General features: G+C 42.0%; 1 protein-coding gene across 2 annotated transcripts in view; it reads right to left on the bottom strand.

The window, feature by feature from the left end:
- The window catches only part of MFAP3L (microfibril associated protein 3 like), a 71,209-nt gene extending 59,053 nt beyond the window's left edge, over window positions 1-12,156 (bottom strand). The window contains exon 1 of one of the 2 annotated variants that reach the window (XM_069097026.1): window positions 11,836-12,156. The gene's annotated coding sequence lies outside the window, so the exon portion shown is untranslated. The remainder of the gene's footprint in view (window positions 1-11,835) is intronic. The other variant, XM_069097036.1, reaches the window with a different exon arrangement.
- Between the last annotated feature and the right edge of the window lie 1,187 nt (window positions 12,157-13,343).

Here is a 13,343-nt window from a genome sequence, read left to right as displayed (position 1 = left end):
GAGAGACAGAATGGGGCAAACTATCTCATAGAAGAGGAAGAGAAAATGGTTACAATGGAGGGGAAGAATAGGAAGGCAAAAGGGGATGGGTCAACCTTATTCTCACTGAATTTGGCTCAGAGAGGGAATGAAATACACACTAAATAGGGTATCTCACCCTCCAGGAGAAGGGGGAAGGGGATGAGAGGGGGAAGATGAAAGGGAGGGCAGGCTGGGAGGGAGGGAAGTTGGGAGCACCCACTTTTGAAAAGAGAGGGATCAAATTAGAGAATAGAACAAGTGGGAGGTGGGATAGGAGGGAGGGAAATATAGTCAGTCTTTTACATTATATCTACTATGTTATTGTTTTGCATTAGCCACACATGTCCAACCTATACTGAACTGCATATCTTCCCAGTAAGGATGGGAGACAAGGGAGGAAGGGAATGAATCTGGAATTCAAAGTTTTAAAATCAAATACTCAAATATACATATATATATATATATATATATATATATATATATATATATATTCTTAATACTATTTTACATGTAATTGGAAAATAAGATATACAGGCACTGGGGCATAGAAATCCACTGGAAAAGTCGAAATGGGTATGGGAGAAAATATGGGAGAGAGCAGATTGGAGGAGGGGATATCCTGTGGGACTGCTATTTTGAGGCGGTGGGTAGGGGAAAAACGGAAAGAAAATTTGTTACTCAAAATCTGGCAGAAGTGAATGATGTAAATCAGAAGTTAATAAAGCATTTGAAAAAAATTTAAAAAAAGAAAGTATAGATAAGAATGTTTTTAATTAGTGTATCAAAGTATCAGTCTGGGTGATACTGGGTGGTCTTTAATACTTTCTTCACAAAAACCTCTAAGTAGTACAAGAATGAACAAAATGCTCATGGTCATAGAGCCAGGGATGGCTTTGAGTCCTAGTCTCTCTTCTGTTAGCACCAAATACCTCAAGTACACTTTCATGGCCATCTTGTTTGCACTATTCAGCAAGTTTAACAAACATTTCTTTTCTACAGAGAGGTACTTCAGCCCATCCCCAGTCCTAATGACCATAAGCTCTAAATTAGAAGTTTCTAACAAGTTCTCCCAGTCAAGGTGGAAACCCCAAGGATATGGAACCTGCATCTGCTTCGAGGAATAGCTTGGCAGTTAGCCTGTCCACTATAGTTTCTCTTTCCTCCATTATTTCCCCACAACCTTGGTGTGTCTGGCCATGATAAGGTAACTCTTTCTTTACCCTTTTCTTTCCATCTCTGTTCTTGCTTTCTTTCTCTTTGCACACATATTTAAATCTATATATAGAAAGATATGTGTGGGGGCGGCCAGGTAGCACAGCGAGTAAGAGCACCGGCTCCAGTGTTGGGATGACCTGGGGATCAAATCCCGGGCTCGGACACTTAGCACCCACCCAGAAACACCTGGCCGTGTAACCTTGAGCAAGTTACTTAACCCCGATTGCTTAAAAAAAAAATAAAGACGTGTGTGTGTGTGTGTGTGTGTGTGTGTGTGTGTGTGTGTGTGTGTGTGTGTGTGGTTGAGTATAAAGAGAGAACTGGTTGAAAGTAAGAGGGCCTGGGGTTTTTATTCTATAATCTAGATTAATTTCTTGCTACCTAATTGGCCTTGGGTAAAGGTGGTATGATATAATAGAAGGCAGGACAGACTGAGAATTCAAGGATCTGGGCTCAAATTCCAGCTCTGCAAGCTACTATCTGTGTGAGTTTGGACAGTTCATTTAATCTAAAACATCAGGGCAGTTTTCTTTGAGAACTTCCTGGAGGATGATTTCTAGATTATTACTTTGATCATGGCTTTCAGGTAGACCAATAATTTTAAAATTATCTCTCCCGGATCTATTTTCCAGGTCAGTGGTTTTTCCCATGAGATATTTCACATTGCATTCTATTCTTTCATTTGTTTGGATCTGTTTAACAGCATCTTGATTTCTCATAAAGTCATTAGCTTCCATTTGCTCCAGTCTTATTCTGAAGCAATGATTCTCCTCAATGAGCTTTTGAGATTCTTTTTCCATGTGACAGATTTGGCTTTTTAAGGCATTCTTCTCCTCATTGCCTTTTTGAGCCTCTTTTGCCATTTGAGTCAATATGTTTTTTAAAGTATTATTTTCCTCAGTAAGGCTGTTGACTCTCATTTCATAATTTATTGCATTGTTCTCATTTTTCTTCCCAATTTTTCCTCCACATCTCTTATCTGCTTCTTAAGGTCCTCTATGGCCTGTAACCAGCTAGTGTTTTACTTTGAAGCTTTTGGTGCAGGAGTATTGACTTCACTGTCTTCCTCCTGTTCCATGCTTTGCTCCTTTTTGTCCCCCAAATAGAAGTCTAATGTTGGAATCTTCTGTCTGCTTTGTTTCCTTTGCCTGGTCATGTCGCCTCTCAGTCACTGGACCCCTGGACTTTTTGCCACAGTAGGACTCTGTCACCAGGCAGGGGAGCTTTCATCCCAATGATCGGGTTTTCTCAGCTGCCAGAGGTATTAGATGGGTGCCCTCTCTGAGGACTCCACACACTCTGGCAAGCTGGACACACACCCCAGGACCTCCACCCTAGACTGCAATCCAGATCCAAGAAGGTTAAAGCAAGAGCGATTACCCCTCAGACTGGTGCTTGGTCCCCCTACACTCTGAAGGCCAGGAGCTGAAGCCGCCATGTGGCACTGGCTGGCTGTGCATGAGTATTCAGCGACTTCTCCCGCTGGGGGCAAAAGCCAGGCACTCCCACTTACTGGGTCCCAAAGTCCAGACTGCACTGACCTCTCACTTTGTCCTTCGAATCTATATGTTGATAAATCTGGAAAAGGCCACAGCTGCTGCTGATCTGGAGTCCCTCCAGGGGGAGACTGGTCAGGCCTGCCCTGGGGCTATAGCCTTGGTGTGGGGTGGGGCTCGGCTCCCAGAGGGCTTGCTGGCTGATTCCTGCTGGCCTTCTTGGCTGTCCTCAGTGGGAGGTTAGCTTCTCTGTGTCATGTTGTGGTTTCTGCAGCTCCAAATTTTGTTCAGAGTCCCCTTTTTACATGGATTGGGGAAGGTGGATGCAGGGAGGTCCTGCTTCTACTCCTCCATCTTGGCTCTGGCCCCTCCCCACTGCCTCTTTATACTTCACTATTCCTTTGTATACATCTATATCATGTTTTTTCCAATCCCCTCCAATTTTAGACATATCTCACGTGTAAAAGAGGATAGTGAGAAGAATGAAGATCTGGGTTCAGGTCCTGATTTGTTTTTTTTTTTTAGGCTATCAGGGTTAAGTGACTTGCCTAGGGTCACACAGCTAGTAATTGTCTGAGGTCTAACTCCTGACTCCAGGGCTGACTGATGCTCTTTGTCCATTACACTCTCTAGTTGCCCCTAGAAGTCCTGACTTTGAGAAATACTGGATTTGTAACTCAGGGCAAGTCACTTAACCATTAGTGTTCTCTCTAAGAGTGTAAGTTGTAGAGACGGTGCTGTCTACATTGGCAGAGGGAGTTTCCTTTTATGAGAGTTTCCTAATACTAAGGAAATGACAAGTCCAGTTCCCTTCCTTCATGTCTGTACATATACCGTCTTTTATTAAAAAGAGAAAGATATTTGTTATATAAGAAGATGCTTTCACATATAAATTTGTAAAGGATATTCAATGCATATAGTTTCAAATTTCCACCAGATAGAGTTCTAAACAATAGTTCATAACTAAAAAAAGGGAGGCAGAGTCTATGGGAAAATGAACAACAGGAGTTTGTGATCATGATTTGATAACTTTATTTCACAATACATTTATAACTGTTTTAGACACAAACTACTTTCATGGAATTATAAATTAAAGAGGAAGCACCAGGGGGTAGCAGAGAGGGACAAATAGAGAAGTGGGGATGTAACTGACTGTTCAATGTCAGAGACAAATTTTGCAGAATTGGCCGTTTTACGGAGGGTCTTGGCGATCAAGCGTCCTGTGCCAGCTCTAGTGCACTCTTTGGATATCGGTGTGGTATGTAAGAGAGATTACTGTATTCATTTTTCCATTCCAGTTCTAAATCTATGACTGCCTGGGGGACATCTTCCCTCTCAAACACTGTCTACAACAGAGCTCACTCTCTTTACCCTTCCCCTCCCTCTCTTCCTTCCAAGACTTTGCTGTGCCTTTTGGAGGGCACCAACATTCTCCCATTTACCTTTCCTCACACACCACCCCTCAAATTCAATCATTTGCCAAACCTTGTCAAATCTACATCTGAACTATCTCTCCCAATTGTTCTCTTCTCTCTGCTCACACTGTAACCCGCTCTACTTCAGACCCTCTGGATCACCCATGGGATATCTGTCTTCCCTCTCCTCACAGCTGCCACATTGATATTCTCAAAACACGTCTGACAGTCACACATCTTATCAAGAAGTTTCAGCGGCTCCCTATGGCCTCTAACATAAATTCCTCTGTTTAGCAACAAAAGTCAAGTCTCCAGGTGAATTTTACATCACGATTTACACACTCTATGTTCTGGCCAAACTGGACAGCTTGCTGTTCTTGTAAGTAACTTAAGGTTCTGTTCCTCATGGTAGGAATATTCTCCTTCCTCCTTTCTACCTCCCTTAAGGACTCTGCTCAAATGCCACCTGCTACAATATATGAAGACTTTTTGATTCCATCAATTATAAATGTCCACTTTACCCTCTCTGAAATTATTTTGTATATATCCTGTATTTACTTATCTGTGAACATGGATTATTCCCCACAGTAAGAAAGCACAGTCCTCAGGGGCAGGGGCTGTCTTTTGTATTTGTGTTCCCAATGCTTGATACATAGTAGATGCTTAAGAAATGTTTGTTGTAGAAAAATGCTAAATGTTGGAGATGTGGGAAAATTGGAACACTAATGAATAGTTGGTGGAGTTGTGAACTGAGCCAGCCATTCTGGTCAGTAATTTGGAACTATGCCAAAAGGGCTATAAACATGTGCGTACCATTTGACCCAGCAATACAACTCCTAGGTCTGTATCCTAAAGACATAAAAAAAACCAACAGGAAAAGGACACACATGTACAAAAATATTTATAGCAACTCTTTTTTGTGGTGGCAAACAACTGGAAATTGAGGGGATGCCCATCAACTGGGGAATGGCTGAAGAAGTTGTGGTATATGAATATAATGGAATACTATCGTGCTATAAAAAATGATGAGCAGGTGGACTTCAGAAAAACCTGGAAAGACTTATATGAACTGATGCTTAGTGAAGTGAGCAGGAGAACATCATACATAGTAATAGCCACATTGTGTGATGACTATCTTTGAAAGACTTAATTCTTCTCATCAATGCAAGGATCTAAGACAACTACAAAAGACTCATGATGGAAAATGCTATCCACATCTAGAGAAAGAACTTTGGAGTCTGAGAACAGATGGAAGGATACGATTTGCTCTCTTTTTATTCTGTTGTTTTGTTTCTTTTTTTGCTTTTTGGAGGGAGGAAGGCAGGGCAATTGGGGTTAAGTGACTTGCCCAAGGTCACATGGATAGTAAGTGTGAAGTGTCTGAGGCCGTATTTGAACTCAGGTCCTCCTGACTCCAGAGCCAGTGCTCTATTCACTGGCTACTACCTAGCTGCCCCTGTTTTGTTTCTTTTTTTCTGGTCGTCCCTTCCACTGTTTCTAATTCTTCTTTACATCATGATTAATGTGAAAACATGTTTAATATGAATATATATGTAGAGACTATATCAGATTGCATGCTGTCTTGGGGAGGTTGGAGGGAAGAGAGGGGAAAAAAATTTAAAGACTCAAAATCTTATGGAAGTAAATGGTGCAAACTAAAAATAAGTAAATAATTTTTTTAAAAAAAGAAATGCTTGTTGATGAATTTGACAAATATTTAATACTACCCACAATGTATGTGTGGTGATTGTGGGCAGGATAGTGAGAAGAGAGCAGAGTATACACCTATACACACAAAGTATAATGGGAAAGTGAAATCAGAAAGGTGTGAACAAAGTCATAAGGAATTTTGGGAGAGAAAGAAAAAATTCCCACTTGAGTGGTCAAGGAAGGCTTTATGGAGGATATAACAATAAGGGGAGAAACTAGTCAGAGTGTTTTGGAACTGGAGAAGAGGAGAAGAAGTTTTAAACCTTGAGCAGCAAGAGTAAAGATATGAAGATGGAGAAGGACAGGAAGTGTTTGGGGAACAAGTAAATCCAGTTTGGCTGGGGCAGAGGATGTGTGAATTCAGGTAGTGAGAGATGAGATTGCAAAAATAAGCTAAAGTTAAATTTTGGAGGGTCTTGAATGCCACTACATCTACTAAATGTAAACTTTATTCTGTTGGTGATGGGGAACCACTGAAGGTTTTTAAGTGGTATCTGTCGTCAGAGCTATGCTTTGGGAAAACTAATTGGTAATTCATGTGTAGGATGGATTGAATGAGAAAAAAGACTCCAAGAGATGGGCTAAGAGATATTGTAAATGACCTAGCAAGAAGTAATGAGGACCTGTACTAAGGTGGTAATAGTGAAGATGGAGAGAATGGGCGAAGGGAAAGACACTGATAAGGTGGTAGTCTTATGGATGAAATGACTGGATATGTGTGTAGGGACAAGGGAAGGTGAGGTAACCCACAAAAAATGGAAAATAATTAAAACAGATGCTGACATTTTCAACCTAGGAAAATAGGGGTGCCATTAACAGAAACAGGAAAGTCAGAAAGAAGAGGAGTTTTTTGTTTGTTTTAATTTTTTGTTTATTTTTAATATGAGGAAAGTATGTTAGGATCAATTTTGTTCAGAGTGAGTTTGAAATACTAACAGGATATGCCAAAGCAAGTAGGTAGAAATGTGGGTGTGGAATTTGGGGAAGAGGTAGGTAAAAACTTAAGATATAAATTTGAGAGTCATCTGTACAGACAAAGGTTTTGAAGGGAGAATATAGTTACAAGAGTTAGTGCTGGAAGGAATCTTCAAGATCATCTAACCCAATCTCTATACTTCATGGATGAAGAATCTGAAATCCAAAGAGAGAGTTAAATGTGGACTAAGGCCAACAGACCTAGCAAATGTCAGAGCCAATATTCAAACCTAGGTTCTTTGATCCTAAATTCAGGGTTATTTCCATTATGCCATACTATCTTTCTTGAACAATAAGGGATAAGTGCAGACCCTGGTGAAATGATAGCATATCTAGGGAAGAAGAGAAGGAAATATTAGAGATTAGGCAGAAAAGGAACTTTTAGAAAGGTAGTTGTCCTAGAAACCAAGAGTGCAAAGTTTCCAGAAGGAGAGAACCAACAGGTTTAAATGGAGGAGAGACATGGAAGCTCCTGTAGAGTGAGGGAGTATGAAAGAGTGGATGGAACATTGGGATTGAAGTCAGGAGGATCTAAGTTCAAACCTCACTTCAGTAAGTTGACCCTTAACTTTCTCAGACCTCAGTTTCTTCAAAAAAGGATGAAAGGGTTGAACTCAATAGCCTTTACAGCTCTAAATATATGAGCCTATGAAAAAGGCCACCGAATTTGACAATTAAGAATGTTATTGAGAGACTTTGAGAGAGCAGTTTCAGTACCATATAAATATAAGCAGGTTGGTTATTTAACATATAAAGTGAATCATTCATATGATATGTATAGTGTGACATAAACGCCTATAAAGCAGGATGTCTGCTTTTGCAGAAATATGTACTTTTAACCATTGAAGCTATAACCATTGGCAGGAGACTGAAAATAGGGGAGCAGATACTGGTGCCTCAGAATAATAGGGGAAAGAATCTATTAAAGACAAAAGAATCCTCTTCACTTGCTTGTTCATTCAACAAACTTTTATCCAAGTACCTGCTGACAATGTACAAAAATACTGTGATACTAAGTCAAAGTCTCTACCCAATGATAAGAAATTTAGGCATATCAGATACAAACCAGTCTGTGTTAAATAGTTTATGAATGATATTGATAATAAGTAGTAGGGAGTTCAAAGGTATCCCCCCTTCCAGCTGATCTGAACAAAGAAAACTCAGTAAAGGAAGAAGGATCTAAGCTGGTCTAGATTTGTAGGAGATTGGGGTAGGGAGAAGGGTTCTCTGAGAGGGGAAATGCAGGAAACAGGACCACTAGGAAAATGAGATTAAAAAGAGAGGAATTAAGTGGATAATCCATTTGGATCATAGATTAAGAGTTGAAAGGGATTTCTAGCCCACTTTGCTACATTGCAGATGAGGATTTAAATCCCTGAGAGACTGACTTGATCAACAAGTTAATTTTGACTTCTGAGAATAGAGATAGACCTAGTACCTTAAGAATTCAGACAAGCATTTTCTTTCCTCAGGGTTTGAGGGTAGCAATAAAAATTAAAGCTCTGGCTTGGGCTGTTAATATAAATAAGCAAGAAAGAGCTAAAAAGAGACAGCCTTTTCAGATCATTCCCTCAACTGAAATAAGACCCTAGTTCTGGGAAGCAAATCGAGTCCAGAACGAAGAACGTTCCTAAAAGGGTCCTCTTTTTAAAAGTTGACCTCTATAAATATGGTTTATACTTGTTGATCTTAATGTACTTTGGACCCTAAGATTCTTCATACTGTAGGGAAGTGATTTCTGAACTCTAAATGGTTGGCTGAGTGTGATGTTTCTGAAGATTGTGAAGAAACTGAGGCACAGGGCTATATCTCTAAGGACAAGGTCTAAAGAGGACACTTCCATTTAATCCTTCAGGTAGTGGCAGCTGCCAGGACAACACAACCTCAGTGGAAAACTTTTTTGGAGTGTCCTGGGGGATTGGTTAAGTTTATTAGTCAGTTTTAAATTATGAAATGTTTTTTTTTAAAGCACAATTAACTCAATTTCTCTTATTTTTAATTTGAGGGCTTATTAAACTAGTAAAAACTAACAACCATCTGTGCCAGGGAGAATTTTCTGACAGCTTTAGGGATCTGTTATCAGAATTCCTAAAACTGAATAATTTTGAATTTTCCCTTGGGCTACCCTCTGTTAAAGAGATTATTTATTTCCTTCTGAAAAGTGTGTAGTCATGCACCCAAAAGTCCCATTCACTGACCCTACTAATCTGGAGAGAACTAAATGAGTTAGAAGCTGGTGTTATTTTGCATAATCTTTGAATTTCAAAAACCACAAGCCTTAAAGAACACTAAATATGCTTGTATGGAAGTTGAATCTTGAGCAACCAAGGGACTGCCACAAAGTCCATTTACTCTCTTATCAACTGGATGCTGTTGGAATGGGGTTCCTAGAAGAACCTCTTACCAAATTCTGCTCTGGAAGGAAAAGTTAGGCTTTTATGTTGGTCTGTTAATGGCACGGAAGCTATTTCTCAGTTTGAAATTACCAAATTGCTCCTCAAAAAAAAAAAAAATCCAAAGACACCTGAAGCAAAGTAACTAGTTCCTCAGTTACTGGGTTTTTTCCCTTGGATATGGTATTTGCCAAGCAATAGGATAGAAAATGTGTGGCCATGTAGATTTGTCTTATCCTTATTAGCAAAAAGGATGATCAGACCCACAGAAATGTGGAACAATTGTGAGCCTACTCAAAAGCAATGATTTGTGAAGGGCAGAGAAATCAAGAACCCTGAAATTCTCAAAAACACAGCAGTAAAACTGGCAAACTCATCTAGAGGCACAAGCCTGCTGTTTACAGAAGGCATGAAAGAACTGTTGTCAAAGATGCTACTGAGACATTGGGAACCTAGATTTTAGGAATTAGGAGATCACAGAAAGACTACCTAATTAGTTCCTACAGGGGCAAGGGCTTGCTTATCTTGCTTAACTGAATGAAGTCTTAGCCTATAATTCCAGTGGTTTTAAATGACCCTACTTTCTGTCTCTTTTTTTTAACCCTAAGTATTTATTCTGATTTGGAGTAGGACCAATGGGGCCACTAAAGGAGAAACCTTCCAATGGGTCAATTACTGCATGAGTAACAATTAAGAAGGTAAGATGATTATAGACTACAATACTCTCTGTTTAAGATAAAGCATCTACTTGTCAGCTTACACCACTTTGCTTAACAATGCCCCTGTGTTTCATGGACAGACAAAAGCTGGAAAATGTCATAAGTAATATAATAAAATAATGTGAGCTGCAGATTGTCATAATGAATAGAGAGCTGGCCCCAAAGCCAGTAAGACCTATGTTGGAGTTTCACCTCTAACACAAGCTAGCAGTGAGACCCTGGGCAAGTCATTTAACCCATTAGGGCTCCAGGTCATTCAAAGAACTATAGTTTGAAGAGAAGGTACTTCTGTCTTAGTAGAAAGAATTTCCAAAACTAATAAAATCACAGATCCAGACCCTATAGCTATATAAAAATGAACATTTACATGTCTTTAAAGTAGGCAGTGTTTTTTTTTTTTTTTAAAGCAATGGGGGTTAAGTAACTTGCTCAAGGTTACAGGGCCATTTATTTCTGGGTGTGGCGCTAAGTATCAGAGCCCAGATTTGATTCCAGGTCATCCTGACTCTGGGGCTGGTGATCCTACTCGCTGTGCTACCTGGCTGCCCCCAGAGTGTTTTTCTGAAAACAACCCAGAGAGGTCACTGAAAATCAGTGCTATTATAATCTCCAATCTGAAGATGGGAAAACTGGTGAGCACAGAGGTCAAATGACAGACCCAGGTCACACATTTAAAGCAAGAGGGAAAGGCAGGCTTTAGACTCCAAAATCCTTGTTTCCACCCTACCAAGCTGCCTAGGTCATTTCATTATACGTTAAACATTACAAGTGAGCTAGATTTCCAGGTATTGAGTTTAAACATAAGGAAAAAGAAAACCCCAAAGTATAGTCTGTCATAACAACCATAACTTCACTCCAGGCACCTTTAAATACATCGACAACTTGGCTCTAATAGTAGTTTAAATTCTGCAGTGTGGGCAGATAATGGCAACGAAAAATCTTAACTTTTTTTTTTTTTGCTGGCTTGTTTTCTCAATATAGTCTTTTCTGGGGGTAGGAGCTTTAAAAAAAATAGGTTCAGGTACCCTCTGTGTTTTTAAATCAGAGAAAGGTCTATTTTAAAAGTAGATGAGGTATATTTCCACATTTCACCCTATGAAACAATCCGATGCCAACTTGCCCAAGCTTTATCTTCTAGTAGAAACTTGAGCCCAGCCTCGGTAATGTCATTCCGCACTTCTTACTGACAGCTCAGCTCCGAGTGCTCCTGCAGCATCGCTGATCTAGAGACAAGCCCCCTCCCCCCCAGCCCTCGGCAGCCTTCCACACACTGACGCCTCAACGGTTCCCAGAGCTTCTCAATAAGGCATCAACCCCTAACACATATTACACCTCGGTTCCAGGCACTGGAGCCAACCAACACATGCCAGGAGTTGCAAGAAATCCAAATTCCCACCGCCCTCTTCTGACCACTGAAAAGCTGTATCCTGGAGCGCAGAGGTGAACAACCCCCCTTCTCTCTGAAGGTTAATCACGATCCATCCAACTGCGGGACCAAGGCTGTCTGCTAGCCCCAGTATTCTAGTCCCGGCGCCTGGATGCTTCTGGGTCCGCGGTCCCGGGTCCCGGGTGGACTGCCCGCTGCCGCGCTCTCCCCAGTCATCCCTCCATTGGCTTCTGCGGCATTCTGCGCCCCTCGGAGAAGCTCGCTCGCTCGTCACCATGCCCGGCATTCGCTCTAGCGCGCAGCCTCCCCATCTGCTGGGCTGGTCAGCCCAAAGTTAGCTGGCGCAAAACGCCGGGTGCAGCCCCCCACTCTCGCCCGCTAGCTACCCTGCCGGTTAGCAGCCCCAGTGTCTCCAGGTCCCTGCGCCTTGGGCGCTCGCTTGCCGTAGCCGGCTTTCACTCCCCACCCCTCTCCTTCCTCTCCTCGACGGGAGCCCTCGCTAACCTGAACGTTGCCACTCAGGTAGCCAGCGTATGCCACACGCCATCACCAGCCCGGCGAGACCGGGCTGAGCGCCTCCATCCCTGGCTGGCTCCCTCGCCTGCGCACCCGAGCCCCAGAGCAGTGCTTACTGCGAGCGGCCAGTATCCAGATCGCCTCCTCGGTGCGCCGCCGCCGCCTCCTCAGGGATGCACTGGCTGCATGCCGCAGGCTGCGGGAGAGCAAGAGCCGCCTACCCACTGGCAGCCAAAAAAAAAAAAAAAAAAAAAACCCCAAAACCTGCCTGACTGCTGAGCATGCCCAGTCTGGCTTGCCAGAGCCAAGGAGGAGTTGCAGGGAGGCAACTCCACTCTTCCGGATTTTAGCAGCAGCCAGAGGAAGAGTAGCCGGGGGTGGGGTCAAAAGGAGAGAAGGAACCACCCAGTTCCCAGGAGATGAAACCTGCCAGGGGGGTGGGGCGAAGAGAAAGGGAAGAGGAGGAGGAATAAGGTGAGGGGAGAGGGAGAGAGGAAACGGCGGGGGAAGCGACTGGGGAGGAAGAAGGGTGGCGGTCAATGGGCAAGGAGAAAAATATCTGCAGTCAAAAGTTTTTCCCAAACAGGTTGGAAGTTTCTAGAAAGTAGGACTTCAGCCTCTTAAAATGCATGCTTTATTATACCAAGCTCATTTTAAGTCTTGATTAATATCAGCAATAGCATAGGTGGTGGTTGTTCAGAATGTTCTCAAGTACAGCATCTAGAACCTGAGTTCACATCCCGACTCTATGCATGATCTAGATTGACTCAGTATAATCCATTGGAAAGGATGCTGCATTTGAAATAAGACTCTTTGGTTCTAATATAAGTTCTATTACGTTAGCTTGTGGGTAAGCCATTTAACATCTCTGGGTCTCAGTTTCCCCATTTATACAATATGGGGATTGAATGAGATGGCCTCCAAGGTCCCTTCCAGCTCCAAACCTATGCTCCTGTTATCTCTTCACAACAGTTCAGTGGGGTAGGTGGCATGAGAGGTATTAGCACCATTTTCCAGATGAGGAAACAGACTTTGTCAGTGATGAGGATTACCTTTGCCCAAAGGTTCCACAGCAGATGAAATTTGTCCTCAGATTCAGAAGCCAGAGGAGGGGGACTCCAGGCTACAGATTGGGAATCAAGCAATTTCATATGCTTTAGGGACTGGTGACTGATTGCTTGGGTTAATGAAAACTCCAAGAAAGAGAAAGTGGTGCTGGGCATACATTGGTAGTAGGTGGAAAATCAGATGGATACTGGGAGAAGAGAGTATTTAAACAGGTCAGCTTTTTTTTCCCTTCCATGAACAATGCGTTTGAGCTAGATTTAAGGATAATAGAAGGGAAAAGCTCTCAAAAAGCTTCCAGCTTGCTCTTCCGTGCTTCCCAGAAAATAATAATGGCACGTCAATATCTCATTTTATCCTCAGCAAATCTGAGAGGTAAGTACTATTCTTATTCCCATTTTATGGATGAAGAAACTGGTTAAGTGACTTGC

This window comes from Petaurus breviceps, unplaced genomic scaffold, assembly GCF_028583685.1.
Source record: "Petaurus breviceps papuanus isolate PSGF00001 unplaced genomic scaffold, PetGlider_PUasm1.0 126, whole genome shotgun sequence".
NCBI lineage: Eukaryota > Metazoa > Chordata > Mammalia > Diprotodontia > Petauridae > Petaurus > Petaurus breviceps.
This window is presented reverse-complemented; position numbering and strand designations above follow the sequence as displayed.